Source organism: Bubalus kerabau, chromosome 16 (assembly GCF_029407905.1).
Source record: "Bubalus kerabau isolate K-KA32 ecotype Philippines breed swamp buffalo chromosome 16, PCC_UOA_SB_1v2, whole genome shotgun sequence".
Taxonomy (NCBI): domain Eukaryota; kingdom Metazoa; phylum Chordata; class Mammalia; order Artiodactyla; family Bovidae; genus Bubalus; species Bubalus kerabau.
Genome location: NC_073639.1, coordinates 17,973,636 through 17,993,634, shown reverse-complemented (window position 1 = coordinate 17,993,634; position 19,999 = coordinate 17,973,636). Strand labels below are relative to the sequence as shown.

The window sequence follows — 19,999 nt, the reverse complement described above, 5'->3', positions numbered from 1 at the left end:
CCCTGGTAATTACCTGTACATGTATGTGGGCAAAACAGTCGATTTGAGTGCGGAAGACAACTCTGCTTGAAATTGTTTTTATGATAAAATTGTGGCAGTTCCAAAAAAAAAAAAAAAAAAACCACTCAAAACTAAAAAGGCACAGCTTTGATTGCTTGGCCTGTGAATAAACTTTCCAGAATGCTTCTCAGATTTGGCACAGCATAATGTTGCAAGCCAAAGAATCAAAGACAACTTGCTGAAGAAAATGTGTGTGAGGTTGGTAAATAAATCAGCCAGACATTTTAGGCTGATTTGAAACTTTAAACAGGAGATATTCTAATTGAGGGTAAAGTTGAAAAACTCAATTTGTGTACAAGTGAAATCATGCTTGCCCCATCTAATAATAGGGTGACATTAGCCAAATAAGGTCATCTAGAATCTGTGCCTCCCAGAAACTGGAACTGCAGTGAGAACAGACACAGGGAGGACCAGAAACTCAGAGCTGTTTTCCGAGGAGGCAGCATGTCACTTAGACCTAATCCCCGTGAGCAGCTCCCTCCAAAAATATTTCAGTGTTAGGAGTTGTGCTCTAGGCTGTGTGAACCATTGGGTCAATTTAGTTGAATGAGGCAGCCATCTTTCAAGAAAAGAAAGAAATGTAAGCTCACCAGTTTACGGAAGAATAAGTTAAATAATTTAATTGAATTGACCTTTGCTTAGTCAAAGAGGACCCCAAGCGTTGGCTAGGGAGACAGAGCCAGAGAGCAACCGAGTTGATGGTTTACTTGATGCTTGATCAATGGCTTACCCTCAGGGACATTGCCTAGAGGTCAAACCAAAGAATGATCCATCAATTGGAACAAAAAATAAAATGCTGATGGTGATTACACCATAACATGTTAAGAAAGGGCTCATTCGGTGGAAAGCTTTTTATTTTTTTCCTGCTTTATTTTGCTTTGCATAAATAGGCTTCATCTTAAAATCTTGTTCAAAATTTAATTCAATGTGCTTTTCTCTTTGCTCCTAAACTCGCTGGAGAGATGGACTGCTCTACTGTCCATAAAAATCAATACACAGTATCAAAAAATTTATTTATTTAATAGAAATTGACCGTTTCCCCTTATATGTAACTTTGTCCTCTGATCTATCACTTACTACAAGGTTCTTAGAATTTCTCAGTTAAAACATGCATAGTAAGCTGTATTTATTTTAACAAGAATATTTCTTTGTAATGAGTGCTGGAAAAGTAAAGATAAGCCAAATATACTAAGCAGCAGATAAATCAAATTAAATTTAGCTGAAGAGAAGTTTAGAAAATTGACATTCACCCCCAAACCAGCCTTTGCATTACTAAAAAAGACACAAATGCAAACATCACGTAGAGTGAATTCCCAACACTGAGTGTCAGTTCTTTCCAGCTGTTTAGGTATGTGGCAAGGAAATGACCCATGGTCAAGAAAAATACACTCGTTGGTTCTGCAATGTGCACTAAATAATCTGAAGTAGGGGCAGCCACACAAGTTCTAACACTTGTGAGCTCACATAGGGATTCCTCGGAAAGGGGGTTAAGAAGGCACAGGGAGATAGACTGGTCTGTAGGGAAGAAAAAGAAAAATCAAAGAATGAGGTCTGAAATTCTCCAGATACCAGTATATGAACTCTGTATTTTTTTTTAATCCAGAAACAAAAGACAAATAAAGTCTTCTTAATCTTACTAATAAAAGCCTCGCAAAACTTGGCCATTAAAAACAGAGGTACATCCTAAAAAGACAAAGAAAATCAACAAAAAGCTTATCTGAGCTGTTAGGATTTAAGGGACATTTGGTTTTCCTTTTGATATGGGAATATTATTTTCTTTACATTTAAAGAAAAATGAATACCAGGTTAAGAGGTACTCATTTGTAAGTAATTATATCCTTTGTTAGGTGGATAAATGATATATCTTTGATGGGGGGTCTAGTGTTCACTTTTTAAAAATTTTTTTATTAATTAATTAATTGATTGCTTTTTAAAAATTTTTGGCTGTCCTGAGTTCGTTGCTGCACGGTTTTTCTCTAGTTGTGGCAAGCGGGGCCTACGCTCTCTCTAGTTGCGGTACGTGGGCTTCTCATTGCAATGGCTTCTCTTGTTTCAGAGCATGACCTCTAGGGCACACGGGCTTCAGTAGTTGTGGCTCCTGGGCTCTAGAGCACAGGCTTATTAGTTGTGGCTCGGGAGCTTAGTTACTCCTCGGCATGCGGGACATTCCTGGACCAGGGATCAAACCCATGTCTCTTGCACCAGCAGACAAATCCTTTACCACTGAGCCACCAGGGAAGCACTCTAGTGTTCCCTTTTTCCAGGGCTGTAAGTCATTCAGCATTGATTGCAACATTTTGGGCCAAGTCTGATTTTATAAAAGTGATATTCAGTACAATGATGGGAGGGCTTCCCAGGTGGCACAGTGTTAAAGAATTCACCTGCCAATGCGGGAGACACAGGAAACGTGGGTTCCATCTCTGGGTCAGGAAGTTCCCCTGGAGCAGGGAATGGCAACCCATTCTAGTATTCTCTCCTGGAAAATTCCATGGACAGAGGAGCCTGGCAGGCAGCAGTCCATGGGGTTTCAAAGAGTCAGATATGACTGAGGGCCTGAACACACACACAAGATGATGGGAGAATGTAAGCTTATCTTAAAAGGGAAATCTGTGTTTAGTAGGAGTCCAGAGCAAAATCAAATTAGATTCACAAAATGCATTACACATTCATAAGTATAACTTGGTTGTTTAGTGCTTTATAGCTTTCAAAGGCTCTCCCATTGGTTATCCATTTTGATGCTCAAAAAAACTGTTATATTGGAGAAAGTTATGGCGATGGACAGGGAGGCCTGGCGTGCTGCAATTCATGGGGTCGCAAAGAGTCAGACACGACTGAGTGACTGAACTGAACTGAACTGATTATCATCTCTACCTTGCATATGAATTAACAAATTCAAAGAATCTCAGTGACTTTTCTCTCTTCTCTCAGATCCCTTCTTGGAGCCCAGGGGCCTATGGTTGAGTGTCTGGGGAGGGTGATCAGGAGCCTTGGACCCTCTGTGCCCTTTTTACCATTTTAGTCGTTTGGAGGTCACTATGGATATATTTGTCACCTGCCTGTTTTGAATGCAGTCTTTGGCCCAAAGCTAAACAGGAAGTAGAATGAGGACCATGGATGTAGTCTGAACTTATGCTGTATAGTGCTGTTTAGAACCTAGCCAGAGACACATAGACACAGTTGAAGCCAGGACAGTCTGTTTGAAACACACAATGTGAAATAGAGAAAAATCGTGAGCAGGTTAGAATGGAAAGCATAAGTTTAAACATTACGCTTTGTCCCACCTAACTTGCTTTCTACTAAGCTGATGGTTCTGTTGTACATAATATTTAATTTTTTGAAAACAATTTTTATGATTATCTTTTAATGGTTTAGACAAAAGTCCAATTCCCCTGAAATGTAATCTCCCTATGGAAATGCTTGGTGAGTCCATCATCATATAATTGTTTAAGATGTTTGCCTGATAAATTCAAGGCAAGGTTTTCTGAAAAACCATGAAACCATCTCATCTTAGAAAGGTTAAGAGGATGGTTCGGGAATCAGATCACCTTGTATTAGAACGCTGCTTGTGAAATGAGTTGTGTTTGGTAAATTATTCTATCTCCCTTTCTTTAGTGAGAAAACTAAAAAATGAAACTGAAAAAAATGGAAATGGTTAAAAAGGATGCCCATTTCATAGCAATTTTGTTAGGTTAAATGAAGTAATCCACATAAAGCATTTAATGGATGTTCATAATACGAGCTCTTATTTAGGAGGATTTTTTGAGACACAAGCAAAATTCTATAAGTGACAGAACGTAGCCACATCCTAATCACTGCTCCCCATGAGCCCCAGCAAACCTTCCTTTACTTTCTCTCTCTAAAATTAAGTTGCCTATTCTGGACATTTCATGTAAATGTAACTATGCTGTATAAGGCCTTGTATGCCTGGCTTCTTTTATGTTGAATAATGTTTCCAATGTAATCCATATTGTAGCATGCATCAGTACTTCATCCTTCTTATGGGTGAATAATATTCCACTGTGTGGGTATACAGAGAAGGCAATGGCACCCCACTCCAGTACTCTTGCCTGGAAAATCCCATGGATGGAGGAGCCTGGTAGGCTGCAGTCCATGGGGTCGCTAAGAGTCGGACACGACTGAGCTACTTCACTTTCACTTTTCACTTTCATGCACTGGAGAAGGAAATGGCAACCCACTCCAGTGTTCTTGCCTGGAGAATCCCAGGGATGGGGGAGCCTGGTGGGCTGCCGTCTATGGGGTCGCACAGAGTCAGACAAGACTGAAGTGACTTAGCATCAGCAGTGTGGATATATCACCTTTTGTTTAATCATTCATCAGTTGGTGGACATTTGGACTGTTTTCACTCTTTGGCTATTATGAATAATGCAGCTATGAAAATTCATGTACAAGATCTTGTGTAAGCATATAGTCTCGGTTCTCTTATGCATGTACCTATGTGTAGAATTGCTGAGTCATATCATAAATCAGTTTTTAGCTTTTTTTAGAAAATGCTACCTGATCTTCTAGAATGGTTGCGCCACTTTACATCTCCACCAGCAGTGGATAAGTGTTGCAATTTCTTGACCTGCTCACCAACACCTGCCATTGTCCCTTATGAAAAATTACAACTATCCCAGTAAGTGTGAAGTAGTCTGTCATTCTGGTTTTGACTTGCATTTCACTAATGGAGATGGTATTGAGCATCTTATCATGTGCTTAGTGGTCATTTGTACACCTTTGGAGAAATGTCTATTCAAATCCTTTGCCCATCTAAGAAGATGCAAATGAGCCTTTCTATTATTGAGTTGTAAGGGTTATTTATATATATTCTATATACTAGATCCTTATCAGATATATTATTTAGAAATATTATATATGTGTGTGCATATGTATGTCTCTCCCATGTGTTCTATTATTTGTTTAACTTTAGCTTTGGTTGCATGGGTCTTTGCTGTTGATTTCTGTAGTTACAGTGAGCAGGGGCTGCTCTCTGCTGCAGGGCACAGGCTTCTCTGTGCGGTGGCTTCTCCTGGTGCAGAGCATGGGCTCTCGAGTGTGGGCTTGGTAGCTGTGGTGGTCTTCATTGCTCTGTGGCAGCTGGACTCTTCCCAGACCAGGGATTGAACTGTGTTCCCTGCATTGACAGGTGGATTCTTAGCCACTGTACCACCAGGGAAGTCCTTATTTGAGATATTTCCTCACATTGTATGGACCATCTTTTAATTTTCTTGATAATGTTCTTTGAAGGACACTTTTAATTTTGAAAAAGCCTAATTTATCTGTTTTTTAGGCGTCGTGTCTAAGAAATCAGTGCTGAATCCAAGATCACAAAGATTTACTCACATATTTCCTCTAGAAGTGTTATGATTTTAACTATTACATCTAGGTGTTTGATCCATTTTGAGTTATTTTTTATATTTTGTGTGAGACTGGGGTCCAACTTCATTCTTTGGCATGTGGATATTTAGAGAAGACCCGGATACTGGGAAAGATTGAAGACAAAGAAGAAGGGGGCTTAGATGCCATCACCAGCTCAATGGACATGAATTTGAGCAAACTCGGAGATAGTGGCGGAAAGAGGAGCCTGGTGTGCTGCAGTCCATGGGGTTGCAAAGACTTGGACATGACTTGGTGACTGAACAACCACAAAATCAGTTGTTTATCTTCATTTACTGAAAAGACTATTCTTTCTCCATTAAATTGTCTTATCTCATCCAAAATTCGGAGAAGGCAATGGCACCCCACTCCAGTACCCTTGCCTGGAAAATCCCATGGATGGAGGAGCCTGGTGGGCTGCAGTCCATGGGGTCGCTAAGAGTCGGATACGACTGAGCGACTTCACTTTCACTTTTCACTTTCATGCATTGGAGAAGGAAATGGCAACCCACTCCAGTGTTCTTGCCTGGAGAATCCCAGGGACGGAGGAGCCTGGTAGGCTGCCGTCTATGGGGTCGCACAGAGTCAGACACGACTGAAGCAACTTAGCAGCAGCAGCATCTAAAATTAATTGACTGTAAATGTATGGGTTTATTTCTAAACTAAATTCACTTTGAGTTAATTTCTGTATATGGTGTGGGATAAGAATCTAAGTTCATCCTTTTACATATGACTATCCAATGCCCTAGTGCCGTTTGTTGAAAAGATTAATCCTTTCCCGTTGCTATTGCTTTAGCACTTTTGTTGAAAATCAACTGATTATAGATATAACAGTTTATTTCAAGAGTCTCAATTCTGTTCCATTGTCTATCCTTGCAAGTTTCCTAATCTTATTTTTGTCAGTAGGCATGCATGATAAGGGAACATATTCTACTTACATACAGAATCCCATGTCATTTTTTTCTTCTAAGAAAAATAAGGCAGAAGCTAAATTTTAAAAAAGGCAAGCGAGGTACAGATTAAATTAACTAATGGATCACAGGAAGAAGAGCCCTGTAAATCATGAGAACTAAATTTGAATTTGAACTGACAGAGTAAGAAGATAATGACAATTCACAGCCGATAGCTTCCGATTTTTTGCCAAGTAAAGAAAGAAGATGGATAAGAAACACTGCAAAAAATAAGTTAGCTGGGCAGGGATTAGGGTAAGGGCTGTATCAGTACTGATAGTACTGTCATAAACAACATCCTTGAAGTTGATTTTCCTGCCACACAGTATCTCTTTATTATTCCTTTGGCAGTGGGCTAAATTAGAAAGCAGGGGAAAGGAAAGAATTGTTGGCAAAATTCTACATGCAGTCAATGGTAGCCAGTGTCCTTGGAAGGAGGACTCAAGGAACATTAGCAACCTTGATGCAATGCCCATGTCGTGCTCAGGAAGGATTGCAAAGAAAACTCTTGACAGCCCAAATAGGAGCTGCATGTGCTCGCTTAGCTGATAGACAGTAGAGGGTCCTCTGGGCTTCCCTGATAACTCAGCTGGTAAAGAATCCACCTGCAATGTAGGAGACTCTGGTTTGATTCCTGGGTTGGGAAGATCCCCTGGAGGAGGGCATGGCAACCCACTCCAGTATTCTTGCCTGGAGAACCCACATGGACAGAAGAGCCTGGCAGGCTACAGTCCATGGGTAGCAAAGAGTCAGGCAGGACTGAGCGATTAAGCACAGCACAGCACAGCACAGCACAGCAGCTCCTCTACCTGCCACAGACATTGAGTTCTCCTGATCAGCCATATGAAATTCTGCCTATGGGATGGAGGAGACTTTTTAGAAAATCAAGCTAAAGGACATGCCAGAGGAGCAATGCCTATATACTTCTCTCAAATAAGATCTGTTTGAGTACAGGAAACGTTGGGAGCAACCACTATAGAAAAAATAAGGAACTAGACATCGTTTGTTTCAGTCTTGCCTGAATTTCTAGTCATTTTATTTAAGGTGTGTATGTGCTCAGTCATGTCTAACTCTTTGCAACTTCGTGGACTATAGCCCGCCCTGCAACTCCATGGAGTTTTTCCAGGCAAGAATACTGGAATGAGCTCCTGTGCCCTCCTCCAGGGGATCTTCCCGACCCAGAGATCAAACCCACACCTCTTGTGTCTCTCGCATTGGCAGGTGGATTCTTTACCACTGTACCACCTGGGAAGCCCCATTTTATTTAATGCTGCTGCTACTGCTAAGTCGATTCAGTCATGTCCAACTCTGTGCGACCCCATAGACGGCAGCCCTCCAGGCTCCTCCATCCATGGGATTTTCCAGGCAAGAGTGCTGGAGAAGGGTACCATTGCCTTCTCTGATTTTATTTAATAGTGTGATGCAAACAAAGGATAAACATGCTAGAAGATGTCATAGGACTGAAAGTACTAAGAAAGAAACATACCGGTTCAGTAACAAAAAACAGTGAGTAAACTAGAGAGTCATTGTCTATGTTAAACAAGATAATGACGCTTGCTCCCATAAGGATCAAATCTCGAGTCATGTGACTATTTAATAAATATCTAGTTACCTGAAAAAAAAAGATCAAACAAAACAAACCTAAGCTACTAGAGGGAGAATGAAGTGGCTAAGAGCATGGATACCAGGACAAGACTCCCTGTGTATAATTTCCAGATCTGCCCCTTGCTATGCCTCTGTGAACTTGGGTGAGGGATTTAACTTCCCTCAGTCTCTGTAGCCTCTTCTATAAAAGGAGTGAACATTGTAAGCACTTCACAGAGTTGTAGTAAAAATTAAATGGGTCACTAGTAGGAAAGCACTTATAAATATTAAATTCTTATTAAGTGTTCTGTAGGTACTTGCTGTTAAACCTCTTATTTTGTTTTATTATAGATCCTTTTCAATTCCAACTAAAAAAATAAGGGGTCCTTCAAAGTGTTAAATATCAGTTCTCACTTTAAGCTTTTTTTATTTATTTAATTTTGGGCTGTGGTGGGTCTCTGTTGCTGAGCAGGGGCTTGTTCTGGTTGTGGCGAGCAGGGGCGAAACTCTAGTGGCAGCTCATGGGTTTCTCATTGCGGCAGCTTCTCTTGATGCAGAGCACGGGCTCTAGAGCACAGCTCAGTAGTGGCTCGAGAGCTTAGTTCTCCAGCTGCATGTGCAATTCTCCTGGACCAGGGATCAAGCCTGTGTTCCCTGCATTGGCAGGCAGATTCTTAACCACTGGGCCACCAGGGAAGGGCAACGTCACTTTTGTTAAATGGTTAGTGTATAAGGTTGTATCGATATTATTTGAAAATAGGTAGGAAGAAATTGAAATTGATGTTTAATGGAATATTCCAAGTGCTAATTATATGTTGTTCCTGATTCACAGTGAAATCAGCACTTCTGAAAAGAACAATATAAAGTAGATAAATACTTTCAAAATGAAAGATACTCCTATCATTATGGCAATAGTAAATATATATTACTTTTGAAAATTTTGCATATAAATGGTATGTTTTGCAAAATAGTTTTTACTTAGATAAAGGAAACAGAGAAAGTCAAGTGTACATTATTTTCATAATAGATGTGCTCCTGAAAAGTACAAGTAGGATATTTAAACACCTGTTAGAGTATTAATGATCTTTTTTGTGAAGTGACAAATCCTTTCTGAACTGTGAATTTCCTGGTTAATTTAATTTGTGTGTGTGTTTATATATACACACACACAAATAAGCATATATTGGGCTTCCCAGGTGGCTCAGTGGTAAAGAATCCACCTGCCAATGCAGGAGATGCAGTCTCAATCCCTGGATCTGGAAGATCCTCTGGGAGAAAGAAATGGCAACCCACTCCAGTACTCTTGCCTGGGAAATCCCATGGACAGGGGAGCCTGGTGGGCTACAGTCCATGGGGTCACAAAAGAGTCAGACACAACTTAGGGGCTAAAACAAATACACACACACACATTGGTTTAAATTTATAGTAAAATCAAGAAGTATGTGCATCAGTGGAGTAGTTTCTAGAAGCCTTAGCATCTTTAGGTGATCAGGAGATTTAGTATCCCTTTTCTTTGTGGTCATTAACGCCTTTGGACATGACACATGAGAAATGGATGCTCTCCTAGCCTCTGGCCAAGGTTAAGGTCAAGATCTGGCATGGAACTTCTTCACATGGCCTATGGAATGGCTTTTTACATACAATAGATACAGGCTGCCAATAGCTCCCTCTTGAGTTGATCTATCTCATTCTAGTGATAATCATAACTTCAAGTGGGAACTTCACAAACTCTGTCTCAGACTTCTCTACACAGTATAGACTTCCTGTTTTGCATTCTGCTTTTCCCCTCTCATTTCTATTCTATCTCAATCTGCAGAATTCTGAGATTACACTTCCTAAGGTAATTTTAGCCTTCTGCTTTCCTTCTCCATTTCTCACCATTCCCCTATTTGTTTTTTCCATAAAATCAATTTCTATTCATCACCCTCCTCAACCTTCCCGCTCTGGTTTCCCCAGCCATCCTGTCAGAGTTTTATGGTTTGTTTGCACCTACGGTCTGTAATGCTACACTTTTCATTGTGGTTGCCAAGCAATGGCATGTCATTAACCCTCAGGGGAATTCCTAAATTCCCAAACACACTCATTCAAAAAGGTCACCCTTGAGACATCTGTCTTCCTTTCTGACCTGCTGCCGATAGGCAACAGCTGCTCGACCATACTTAGCATGCATCGTGTCTATTGTCTACCAAAATTATTACACCCCGAGACAGTCCTGCTTCCTACAGGATGATATAATTGTTCCGAGATGCCTATCCTACTGCTGTTGGCTCTGTTGGTGGGGAGAGTGATTCTTCCCAAGAAGTGGTGGTTACTTTCTCTAGAAACACAATTATCTAGAGAGACTGCTGCTGCTGCTGCTAAGTCGCTTCAGTCGTGTCCGACTCTGTGCGACCCCATGGACTGCGGCCCACCAGGCTCCTCCATCCATGGGATTTTCCAGGCAAGAGTACTGGAGTAGGGTGCCATTGTCTTCTCTGATCTAGAGAGACTACGTACCACCAAAAAGGAAATAAGTTATGCAATCTAGGCACCATCCTTGTCTACCTACAGTACCCATAACAAATCACAGCTGACATTGCACCCACTCTCCAATGCCAGGCCCAAGGGACTATCTGAAAACTCATGTTTGACATGCAGTGCCCACCTCAAGCTCCTTTCTTATCAATTACTGTCTTAGGGGAATAAGTGCATTAGTTTCTTAATTCTCCCTAACACTTGGCCTCATGTTTACGTTTGCTCACAATCTGTTTGCCTGTGTAGCATCCCCTTCCTCAATTCTCCCCCACTGGCTTCAGTCTAGACATTGTTTAAAATCAAGCTCAAGTTTCACCATCTTCCGTGGAACCTGCCCCCCAAGTGATTTCATCCTATGAAATTCATCCCTCACAATTTTATTTAGTACATTCTTTTTTTTTTTCTAACCACTGATTTGACCATTATCATATTTCTCCCACAGAATTTCAATAGTTTATAGTTGAAAGGGACCTTAGATTTTTTACCTGTTTGTTCTTTTATACAAATGATTAACTGAGGCCTAGAGTCTTTTACAATGACCCTCCCTACCTCCCTCTGAACTCAAGAGGATCTGAGGCTCTGCCCTTCCACACCTGGGGTCTAGACTTTGAAGAATATAACACTGGCCTGCAGTTTTGACATACAGAGAAAAGGGAGCCTATGTCTGAGTCTTGGATGGAGGAAGGCTCAGGAAGATAGAAAGCTTCGATTCCAAGGAAAAAGGACAAGATTAACAATTAGCCAGCACATAAAAGGTCAACCATATTAAATAGTCACATTTGAGTGACTAGTTTTAGGAGTTAAGGCAGAGAATATCTACTATGATAATTAGAAACCTTTTAAAAATAATTGGAAAATGAGACTTTAGGGAATGGTCTAAGCCAATGTTCTTAGCCACAAGCAAAGGCATATCAGTTCATACAGAAGATTGACATAATGGTAGTGTGTGTGTGTGTGTGTGTGTGTGTGTGTTAGTTGATCAATCATGTCTGACTCTTTACAACCCCATGCTCCTCTGTCCATAGAATTCTCCAGGCAAGAATACTGGAGTGGGTAGTCATTCCCTTCTCCAGGGGATCTTCCCAACTGAGAAATCAAACCTGCGTCTCCTGCATTGCAGGCAGATTCTTTACCATCTGAACCACCACAGAAGCCCAAATATATATATATATATATATATATATATATATATATATATATGCATGAGTGCAAAGTCGTTTCAGTCGTGTCCAACTCTGTGTGACTCTATGGGCTGCGGCCTGCCAGGCTCCTCTGTGCATGGGATTCTCCAGGCAAGAAAACTGGAGTGGGTTGCCATTTCCTTCTTCAGGGGATCTTCCCGACCCAGGGACAGAACACAGGGGTCTTACGTCTACCTGCATTGGCAGGCGGGTGGTTTATCACTAGCGCCACCTGGGAAGCCTATATATAGATCAGATCAGATCAGATCAGTCCTCAGTCGTGTCCGACTCTTTGCGACCCCATGAAATTGCAGCACGCCAGGCCTCCCTGTCCAACACTAACTCCCGGAGTTCACTGAGACTCACGTCCATCAAGTCAGTGATGCCATCCAGCCATCTCATCCTCTGTCGTCCCCTTCTCCTCTTTTATTCATATAAACATACATATATATATATTCATATATGGATATATATATATGCTGCCTTTACATATATATTATTAACATATATATATCAAACATACATATATAGTATGTTATATAAATATGTCTTTTCTTCTATTTGATTGTGACTTTTTAAAAAGATTCTTTGATGTGGACCATTTTAAAAATCTTTCTTGAATTTGTTACAGTTTTGCTTTTGTTTAATGTTTTGTGTTTTTGGCCCCAAGGTATGTACGATCTTAGCTCCCTAACCAGGGATGGACCCCACATACCCTGCATTGAAAGCACAGAGTCTTAACCACTGGACCTCCAGGGAAGTCCCTGATTGTGACTTTCTTGAGGGTTGGACTACCTGACATATTGCCATCTGCCGCACCTAGCCATGCCTCATTCACAGGGGGAATACAAGAAAAGTTGGTTGTCGACCATGATAAGTTTCATCTGGTCCTTAGAAAACTTTCTCAGTTAAGAAACAAGTTTTAAAGTAACAAGATAAGGGCCTTAATGAGCTCCTCCCCACCCACCCACCCCGCCCCCGGGACTGCCTTCCTACCTCCGAGTCTTCTGGCTGTGGTTACATTCTCACCCTGCAGTTGCTATCTGAACGCCACACGCAAGCCCCAAGTTTGCAGGCAAAATCCTCTGACTACAAGCTGCCACTCCACTGCTCTGAGACTCCAGAGGCAGTCAGCCCCAAGGGCGTCTGAACATCAAGGTCTCTCTGTGGCCTTTGGAAACTCCATCTGGCGTGGTGGTCTTGAGGAAGGAAGTAGATGCCCTCCCAACCCCCAGCCATGGTGAAGCAGTTGGAGATTCATTCCCTGTGGACTGAAACTCCAAGATGAGAATAGCAGGACAATTAAGGAAGGGGTTGGGCCCTTCTCAGTCCACATATTTCTCATTCTCAAAATCAGGATACCTCCCCAACCACACGTTGTGCAGAAAGGCTCCTAGGAGGTCAAACGGGTAGTGTTGTAATGCGATGTTCTACCTATAGGCTTTTGCAGTAGAATCCATCTTGGCTGCACATGGGAGGATCCTGAGATATGGACTCCGAATCAAATATGGACTCTGAATCAGGCAAATCAAAATGAATGGCCAAAGGAAACCCTGAAGAAACGCCCCATAAAAGTAATTCAACTTTCACAAGGGCGAAACTTAGGAACTCTCCCTCTGAGTCTTCCCCTGTGTCTATCATCATGTACTGTGCTCTTTTCCTCCTAATAAATACTTAGTTGTTTTCACAACTTTGCATCTTTTCATGGGAATTCTTTTCTGCAAAGCTGAAGGGTCAGGTCCCTTGTCAGTGACCACTGGTCTAGTGGCTAGGATCTGGTGCTATCGCGGCCACAACCCAGCCTCATTCTCTGGCTGGGCGGAGACCACCCCAGATCAGTCTTGCTGACAAGAGAATTGACATGATCTGCTTAAATGACTTTTGGGGTCAACCCATCTTGGCATTAACCTAACTAGTGCAAATAAGTTTAAAATGTTTAAGGGCCATTTGCACTGACAATGCCAGAGCCATTCAGAGAGAACGATGCTGCCATGTTCAGAGCAGGGCTGCCCCAAGCCATACTCCCCGCCTGGATCACTCCCTAGGTCACCCAGCACCCCTGATCTTTTCCTCCACGTCCTTGGTCCTTCTGGGCACACAGCCCTGACCCCGCGTATGCAGAGCCTGCCTCAGTGGTGGTTTTCAGCTCCAATTCATTTATTATCCTGCTAGACCCAGCCTCCTCCTCCTAGACACAAATCTAGTGACAGAGATTCTTTAAATTAAGAAGGAAACACAAACTATCTGCTGCTCAGGAAGAAACAGCAGGACCGGACCTACCCTGAGACTAGGTGAACTTTTCTGGGAAGAGAATGGTGAAATTTTAGCCCTCACACCTCTTCCAGAAAATATGCCTATGAAGACATTCCTGCCCCGAAATACCGAGGGCGTGGAAATGGATCATTAGGGTAATTTGATAGGCATGAGAACGCACTTACACAGCCCCTCTGACCCCTGACTGCTCTGGTCCTCCTCAGACCCCAGGGAGCGGTGTGACTCAGGTCAACTGTCGCTTATCCACAGTGACTGGGGCAGCAGAAGCATGGCTAATGGATGTCCGTGGTGAATTCTCAAGCCTTGTCTTACTCATTAATTTCATCCTTCTTCCCCACCAGAGCTTGCTAAGTGGCCAGGCTGAAGCCTCAGTCCCCAGCCCACCCTCAGGAAGGGTGCTAAGTGACCTGGGATAGAGGTCTTCACTAGGGTTCAAAGACTACAGTAAATTAACAGAAAGAAACATGGAAGTATTCCACAAAGTAAACAGATTCCCAGCGTCCTGGGAAAAGCAATGATAAAGGAAAGTAGAGGGAGCTGGGCCTGCCAGAAGCATCACTTCATATCATGGTTTAAGTACGCATCCTTATCTAGCCCTTAAGGCATTCTCAGGGCGGGTTGGGTCCATCCCTTTGCTTATGGGCAGAAGTATCCTTTCCCTGCTCCTAAGTCACAGTTAAATTCCTTCTTTAGCTAGAACTAGTGTGGATGGTGGGAAAGGAGTGAAAGTTATAGAAATTTAAGAGTCAGGAAGAAAAGCTGAGCATGATTAACAGCATCTGAACTGAGACCCTTGGAAGAATGTCATCCCATTGGCTTTGGTGTTTGCCAGAGCTGATGTGAAGTGACTACCACCAGATTCTCTGGCCAACTGTTGGCATTGGTGCACAAAATGCTCAAAATCAAATCAGTTCTTGGCCTTCACGTTCAATTTATAGCACGTGTGCATGTTCGGTTGCTTCAGTCGTGTATGACTTTTTGTGACTTTATGTACTGTAGCCTACCGGGCTCCTCTGTCCATGGGATTCTCCAGGCAAAAAAAACTGGAGTGGGTTGCCATGCCCTCCTGCAGGGGATCTTCCTGACCCAGGGATCAAACCCACATCTCCTGCATCTCTTTCATTGTAGACATATTCCTTCCACTGAGCCACCAGGGAAGCCCTCCATTTACGAAGTTCTCAGCTGTTACCATGATGTGTGGTCCTAAGATATTGCTGGTTTGAACATCCTCTCCCAACCCTTTTCACTGTAGATACTGTTCACGGAAAAAAATATGCTTCCTAGGAATGGTTAGAAAGATTTTTGCTTCTCGCACAGTGGCCTCCTCCTACGTTGGTAGAAAAGCTGACTTCATGGAGTAGCAAATGATGTTATATTAGTCATGGCATCGTTTTTCAACTGATAGGGAAAAAAAAAAAAAAACCTCTTTCCACCTGCAAAAATAAACTCGATATCATCTCCATACATTTTTATATCATGTCTTAGGAAAAAGAATCCACCCCCCATAACTCTTGACTGGATATCACTTTATCTGATGGTTGAAAAATGATGCTGTGACTAAAGGGCTATCATTTTTCCTCTCATAAAAGACTAAGATTTAAGGAGAAAGCAGATTGAAGGGGGAAAAAAAAATCCAAGTGCACTTCTCATGTACGTTTCCCAAATTAGTGACACTTTTATGTGAAATGCTGCAAATAATGATACTTAAAGTGCCTGTCAATCTTGATCACAGTTTCAAAAGTTCTGAAAAGAATTCCTCCCGAAATGAAATGGCTCCAAAATGTTTATGTCACCAATCTTTTCCATATTATGTAAGTGTGTGAGGACAGAAATGACATCTGTTCTTATATGTCATCTATTCTGTCAGCTACAAACTTATAATCATTTTAGTAACATTGACAAAGATCCTGAATTTCATTTGGTTGGTGTTAAGTATTTCTTATGGTTACAATGAGTGACTCTCAAGTGGTAATACTTCTCTTGTGTCTGTAAGTTGAGTCCATTTATTATAATATACTAAGAGAGAAGGAGATTAAAAGAAAGCCTTTGTTGGGATGTAAATTCTTTTTTAGTTGTAAATTAACCAGGGGCCAAGCTACATCTGAGGGCAAGTATTATCTACCAGACTCAGTGATAAAGAATCCACCTGCAGTGCAGGAGATGCAGGATACTTGGGTTCAATCCCTGGGTTGGAAAGATTCCCTGGAGGAAATGACAACCCACCCCAGTATTCTTGCCTGGAAAAAAATCCCATGGACAGGGGAGCCCGGCAGGCTATAGTCCATGGGGTTGCAAAGAGTCAGACCTGACTGAATGACTAAGCAGGAGCAGTTATTGCAGTGAGATGCAGGTTGGCTAGCTCACTCTGGAGAATTGAATAGATGTGACCAACTTAATTTTGGCAAACCTAAGAAAAACACTGGAAAAAAAAATGAAACACAACCTCAAAGTACTCATAGACACTTTTCATTGTTCATAGGCAGACAAAGGAGGGTAAAAGAGCTTGAAATTCCAAACCACCAGTATTCTTAAGTATGAAAACTGATTCACCATTGCAATAAAAAGAATAAAATATCTAGGAATAAACCTATCTAAGGAGTCAAAAGAACTGTACACAGAAAATTATAAGACACTGATGAAAGAAATCAAAGATGACACAAACAGATGGGTTTATCTTTAACATGGTTTATATGGTTTACCCACGTTCCTGGGTAGGAAGAATCAATACTGTGAAAACGACTATACCACCAAATGCAATAACAGATTCAATGCAATCCCTATCAAATTACCAACAGCATTTTTCACAGAACTAGAACAAAAAATTTCACAGTTCATATGGAAACAGAAAAGACCCCGAATAGCCAAAGCAGTCTTCAGAAAGAAGAATGGAGCAGGAGGAATCAACCTTCCCGACTTCAGATTATACTACAAAGCTACAGTCTTCAAGATAGTATGGTATTGGCACAAAAACAGAAATATAGACCAATGGAACAAGATAGAAAGCCCAGAAATAAACCCATGCACCTATGGGTACCTTATTTTTGACAAAGGAGGCAAGAATATACAATGGGGCACCTCTTCAAGGTGCTGAGGAAACTGGACAGCTACATATAAAAGAATGAAATTAGAACACTTCCTAACACCATACACAAAGATAAACTCAAAATGGATTAAAGACCTAAATGTAAGACCAGAAACTATAAAACTCTTATAAGGAAACATAGGCAGAACACTCAATGACATAAATCAAAGCAAGATCCTCTATGACCCACCTCCTAGAGTCCCATGGAAATAAAAAAAAAAGTAAAAAGTGGGACCTCATTAAAGCTTAAAGCTTTTGCACAGCAAAGGAAACTATAAGCAAGGTGAAAAGACAACCCTCAGAATGGGAGAAAATAATAGCAAACGAAACAACTGACAAAGGATTAATTTCCAAAATACACAAGCAGCTTATACAACTCAATACCAGAACAACAAACAACTCAATCAAAAAGTGGGGAAAAGATCTAAACAGGCAATTCTCCAATGAAGACATACAGATGAAAAATGCTCAACATCACTCATTATTAGAGAAATGCAAATCAGATCTACAATGAGATATCACTTCACACCAGTCAGAATGGCCATCATCAAAAAGTCAAACAATAAATACAAACAATAAATGCTGGAGAGGGTGTGGAGAAAAGGGAACGCTCTTGCACTCTTGGTGGGAATGTAAATTGATACAGCCACTGTAGAAGATGGTATGGAAATTCCTTTAAAAACTAGGAATAAAACCACTATATGACCCAGCAATCCCACTCCTAGGCATATATCCTGAGGAAACCAAAATTGAAAGAGACACATATATCGCATTGTTCATGGAAGCATTATTTACAGTAGCTAGAACATGGAAGCAACCTAGATGTCCATCGATAGGTGAATAGATAAAGAAGTTGTGGTACATATACACAATGGAATATTACTCAGCCATAAAAAGGAATGCATTTGAGTCAGTTCTAATGAGGAAGATGAACCTAGAGCTTATTATACAGAGTGAAGTAAGTTAGAAAGAGAAAGATAAATATCATATTCTAACACATATATACAGAATCTAGAAAAATGACTCTGAAGAATTTATTTACAGGTCAGCAGTGAAGAAACAGACATAGAGAATAGACTTATGGACATGGGGAGAGGGGAGGAAAGGGTGAGATGCATGGAGAGAGTAACATGGAAACTTACATTACCGTATGTAAAATAGATGGCCAATGGGAATTTGCTGTATGTCTCAGGAAACTCAAACGGGGGCTCTGTATCAACCTAGAGGGGTGGGATGGGGAGGGAGATGGGAGGGAGATTCAAAAGGGAGGGGATATATGTATACCTATGGCTGATTCATGTTGAGGTTTGAAAGAAAACAACAAAATTCTGTAAAGCAATTATCCTTCAATTAAAAAATAAATACATTTTTTAAGAAAGAAAAAAACTGAATCAGAAAACAATAGGCTATGCTATTTTAGGCAACCTGTGGTCCCTCAGATTAAAAGTTCACAACCAAGCCACCAGGATTTTACCAAGTTCACAACAAATTTTCAGGGCTGATTTCTTTTGAAAATACACAAAAGCCTTTCATTTAGACATTTTATATCATTGATTCAGTAAAGTGAAAGTAAAGTCGCTCAGTCATGTCCAACTCTTTGCGACCCCATGGACTGTAGTTTATCAAGCTCCTCTGTCCATGGGATTTTCCAGGCAAGAGTGCTGGAGTGGATTACCATTTCCTTCTCCAGGGGATCTTTCCGACCCAGGAATCGAATCCGGGTCTCCCGCATTGCAGGCAGATGCAGTAAAGAACAAGTTAAAATTTGTAATTCCATAGCAAACCAAGTCTAGATTTAAACCAGTTCATAGGTCTTTTCATAGAATAATTTGGGGAAAATAGATCAGTGTTTCTTTGTTTTGTTTTGTTATGTTTATTATTGATTTCTTTACTGGAGGTTTCTCCTAAATGACACTATCTGTCTTTGAATAAATTCCTTTTATAGTATATATGCTGCCATTTTCCTGGCTGTTAGAAGATTTCTTATCTTCTTTTACAATCAAAGCTGTGTGAATCAATTCAGTTCAAGACAGATGAAAGAGTTAAAAAGAATAATTTCATTATGAGTGACAAATAATAGATTTAAACCCAATTCTGTCCTCGGTCTCCCACATTGCAGGCAGATTCTTTACTGTCTGAACCACCAGGGAAGCCCAATTCTGTCCTCAAACACAGAGAACTGAGTTTCCTATTTGGGGCAGTGCTAACAAAAGTCTGATCGAGTGGCTCTGTGAGATCACAGGAGAAAGTCAAAGTTTTATTACAATGATTCATGCTTCTTCTAGTCTGTAAGAAAAGTTAGAGAAAAATCTAGATCACTTCAGTAAAAATAAGAAGTAATTCTCTGAGTATAAATATTTTTATATATTCAAAGTGCTTTCTTTCAAATATACCTAATTGTTTCAGATGTTAGCATGTCTTTTAATTCCCATTGTATCCATCCACTCATGCAAAATATTTGCTGGTTGAATCAAAATTTCCACCATTTGTGGAAATCACTCCAGAAAAGCATTCTGCTTCTAATCCTTTTTCTTCATTCTACACAACCTTTGCAAACTGTTACTTGTTATTAATAATTCCCTGCATTGTTTTTTTTTTTTCTCTTTAAAAACCTATTTTAAAAATAATTATATTTTTATTTATTTGGCTGCACCGGGTCTTGGTTGTGACACATTGGATCTTTAGTTGCAGCATGGGGGATCTAGTTTCTTACCAGAGATCAAACCCTGTGCCCCTGCCCTGGGAGCTTGGAGTCTTACCCACTGGACCACCAGGGGAGAATCCCTAGTGTCTTAAAGCTCGGGTAGAGCCATTGGGTTCTCTCCTTCCCACGAGTAAGACAGCTGATTCTGGAGCAGAGTCTTTGTGCAAAGTCTATGCTGCTGTCTCCTTTCCCACCATGGCTCCCGTCTAGTCTCCCTTATGCCTAGTCTTTTCTAAATCCCTTGTCACTATTAAAACTCACCTGCCCTGGATCT

The 19,999-nt window shown here is 41.0% G+C and overlaps 1 long non-coding RNA gene across 1 annotated transcript in view; it reads right to left on the bottom strand.

Moving 5' to 3' along the window:
- Nucleotides 1-19,999, bottom strand: part of LOC129629874 (uncharacterized) — a 38,024-nt gene that overhangs the window by 17,641 nt on the left and 384 nt on the right. The window lies entirely within an intron of this gene.